Raw genomic sequence first — 4225 nt, 5'->3', positions numbered from 1 at the left:
TATATATATATATTCAATGCCTTTATTTCTTTGTATGTGGTGCTAGAATCAAACCCAATGTCTCACACTTGTGAAGCAAGTGCTTCACCATTGAGCTACAACTCCAGCCCCATTGCATTCTTATTTTCTTATTCATGTCTGTTTAATATCTTTCATCTGTCTAATTTCTCTGGCTAGAGTTTTAAGGACTATGTTGAATAGAAGTGGTAAAAGAAGGGATCCCTGTCTTTCTCTAATTTTGAGAGGAAATGCTTCTAGTTTCTCTTTATGTAGAATGATATTGGCCTTGGGTTTTGCAGAGATAGCTTTTACAATGTTGAGGTATATTCCTACTACCCCTAGTTTTTTTAGTGTTTGAACATAAAAGGGTTTTATATTTTGTCAAATGTTTTCTCTGCATCTATTGATATAATCATATGATTCTTAGCTTTTAGTCTATTGATGTGATTAATAATGCTTATTGATTTCCATATGTTGAGTCAACCTTGCATCCCTGGAATGAACCCCACTTGATCATGGTGAACTATCTTTGAAATATGTTTTTGTATGAGATTTGCCAGAATTTTATTAAGAATTTTTGCATCTATGTTCATCATGGGTATTGGTGTGAAGTTTTATTCCTTAATGTGTCTTTGTCTGGTTTTGGTATCAGGGTGATACTAACCTCATAGAATAGATTTGGGGGACTTGGGTTGTGGCTCAGCACTTAAGTGCTCACCTAGCATGTGCAAGGGGCTGGGTTTGATCCTCAGCACCACATAAAAATAAATAAATAAAACAAAGGTATTGTGTTCAACCACAACTAAATATGTATGTGTGTGTGTGTGTGTGTGTGTGTGTGTGTGTGTGTATATATATATGAGAATAGGTTTGGAAGTGTTCTCTCCTTTTCTATTTCATGGAATAATTTGAGGAGTATTGGTATTAATTCTTCTTTGAAGGTCTTGTAGAACTTGGCTGAGAATTTGTCTGGTCCTGGGCTTTTCTTTCTTGGTAGAATTTTGATGTTGTCTTCTATTTCCTGTAAGGTCTGCTGAGAGCCATAGCCAAGTAGGAATGACGCATGGCAATTTCCTTGTCAGCCTACCCAATGTTGCTTAGAGGGAGGACTCTCCATTGTGGAAGTGGGCTTGCCTTGGACCCAGGTCATTTGCAGTGACATTGCATGAATGTTTGAGAAAGGTGACCCTGCTCAAGGACCAGGGCAGATCTGGGTTTAGGGCGGTTCCAGGTTTAGGGTGTGGATCCTGCTGGGAATAGGGCATATCCTGCTGACTCAGGCACCCGCTCCTTGAGTTCCTGTTGAGTTCTCACAGGATTCAGAGAGTATTTGGGATGCAGAGCCCGGTGAAGGTGTGGACTTTCCCAGAACCTGCGTGTAGAGTGCCGGTGACAGTTCGAGAATAAAGAGCTGCTGTTTGAATCTACAAGGTGTGTGGTGGCTTGGTTATTTTGTGCCCAGCTAGACTGCGACAAGGTCAGGCAATGGCAGCAACCAAAAGGAGGCAGATTTTAAAAGGCTGCTGAGGAGGATTTATTGAGACTCCACTCCCTGGCAGAACTCTATCAGACCAACAGAGAGGATAGGAAGAGGGTCTGAGGAGAAACTGAGTGGAGGCTCCACTGGACTAGAATTTTATGGGGCTTATGGCAGGAAGGGAAGGGCTTGGAACAGGAAAAAGGATTTTTAGAGTCCCTTGTCCCAGTGGAGTTGGTCAGGGGAACTGGCTAAGATCCAGGATTGGCCAGGAGACCCTGCTGATTGACAGGTGATTCTGTGGGTGCCTGATTGATGTTTCTTTTGAGCTCAGTGGGCTGCTTGGTGCTTTGTTCCTAAGTCACCACCACCAACCTGTCATTTCCTTGCTTGAAACTGATCTGTTTAAATTGTGTAGGTCTTCCTGACTCAGCTTGGGTAAGTTGTATGTCTCTAGAAATTTGTTGATGTCATCAAGATATTACAGCCAGTTACTGATGATAATGAGTTCTGCTCCCCAGATGTGAAGGTTGAACCACAGGGAAATATGGAAGCAACAAGTTTGATTTAAAGAATAGTAACACAGTCTTCTCAGCAGAGAAGGGAGAACAGAGCTGGGGTGGTGAGTCATGTTCTTCTCATAATTATGTAAGGGGGTGAGTCATGTCCTTCTTATAATTTCTGTGTTTTTTACTTCTCATGTCCTACCTTTTATCCCACCATGTGGTGAAAAAGCAGGAAAGAGGCAATTCAGGGGGAGTGAGCCAGGAAATACTCATTAATAATTCCCTGCTGGGAGGGCCAGTCTCCTGAGTGGTAGGTGTTGTTTGGATATCAGTTAGGGGAATGTGAAGTGTCCTGAAGGTATTAACATTCCATTTCCCTTTGAACCAATGTCCACCTTCCCAACCCTGTTCATCTTCCATCTTCCTACCTAACTGGATTCATCTACCTACACTAACTGCTTCACCTTTGTTTTTGCTTCAAAGATTTTTTTTTCTTTTCTTTTTTTTTTGAGTATGAATTTCAAAGAACTTTCTGATTACCTTCTGTATTTCAGAATGTCATTGTGATATTATTTTTTTCACCATGAATTCAGTAACTTGTTTTTTTTATTACTGTGTCTAAGGGTTTGTTAATTTTATTTTTTCAAAGAACCAGCTTTTTGTTTTGTCAATTTCTTAAATTGTTTCAATTTTATTGATTTCAGTTCCAACTTTAATTATTTCCTGTCTTTTACTGCTTTTGGTATTGGTTTGTTGTTCTTTTTCTAGCTCTTTGAGATGTAATGTTAGGTCATTTATTCATTGACTTTCCATTTTTTAATGAATGAGTCATTGCATGAACTCTCCTCTTAGCACTGCCTTCATGGAGTCCCAGAGGTTTTTATATGTTTTAAGTATTTTTTTATTGATCCCTGATTTCTTCTGTTATCTATTTGTCATTCAGTAATGTATTGCTTAGTCTCCAAGTGTTGGGGTTGATATGCTTGAGTTCAGGACCCCCCAAAACCACCAGAGACCAAGATCAATGTAAGCAGCAAGGAGGTTTTTATTGTGAGCTAGTTCGGTCCTCTGCACACAGAAATTGGTGTCGCTGAGAGGCCCCAAGTCCAGGGTTTGCAGCAGTTTTATACACTCTTTAGGGAAAGCAGGGACTTCACGTACATCATAGCATCTGTTAGCAAATCATCACAGTCCACTGGAAAATCATAAAACAACTCTAAATCATGATTAGCATATCAAGTGGCCAGAAAGAATCTGGAAAGGATTATTGGTTAGTTCAAGGAGTTGATGCACTTAAAAATGATTGGTTTAAACCATGAGGGTGTTGCAAGGGGGGGTACGTGCCAAGTTGCAGGGCTTCTGGTTTAGATATTGGTCACCCCACCTAGGTGGGGGCCATCTAGAATTTCAGATATTTCCACATTTGGCCTATCTTAGGCAATCATCATCTGCAGCTTTTCCAAGAACTGTTTGTGCAGAGATCTCTGTGGTATTTCCTTACTTTAGGACTGCAATAGGTCAGAGGTTAAATTTCAGAGCAAAATAAGGTCCTAGGGAAATGAGGTTTCTTAGGTCTTTCAGGGGTATCTTATTTTTTTTTTATTTTATCATTGATTTCTAATTTTATTCTATTATGATCTGATAGAGTTCAGGGTAGTATCTCAATTTTTTTTTTCATTTTCTGAGTTGCTTTTTGGCATGAGAAATGACCTATTTTAAAGAAGTATCCATGTGCTGCTGAGAAGAAAGCACATTCACTTGTGGATGGATGGATGAAATATTCTACATATCTCCCTTAAGTCTCAATTATCGATTGTATTATTTAGTTCTATCGTTTCTTTGTTTAAGTTTTGTTTGGAAGATCTGCTCTGCCACTGTAACTTATTTTTTAAATGAACATTGTTTTTCCTCTTCCTCTTGCCCTGCTTCTTCCTAATCTATTCCCCTCCTTAATCTCAGGGAAATAGGATTACCTTTCTTCTGCATCCTATTCTGAGTTATCTGTCCTTGAGAACACACCCATCACAGGAATTAAGTAATTCATTGAAGACAGCAGAAGAACCTCTCCCAAATTAATAAGTGAATTACAACAGAGATCAGGTGGAATATAACCTTTGAACCACCTCTTCAGAAGCTAAAATCTCCTGCTCAACTTGATGGGCAGAATCACAGCCACTCTGACCATAGTCCTCTGTGTTTTTTTTTTTTTTTTTTTTTTTTTTTTTTTTTTTTTTTTTTTTTT

This window comes from Marmota marmota, unplaced genomic scaffold (assembly GCF_001458135.2).
Source record: "Marmota marmota marmota unplaced genomic scaffold, marMar, whole genome shotgun sequence".
Classification (NCBI taxonomy): Eukaryota; Metazoa; Chordata; class Mammalia; order Rodentia; family Sciuridae; genus Marmota; species Marmota marmota.
This window is presented reverse-complemented; position numbering follows the sequence as displayed.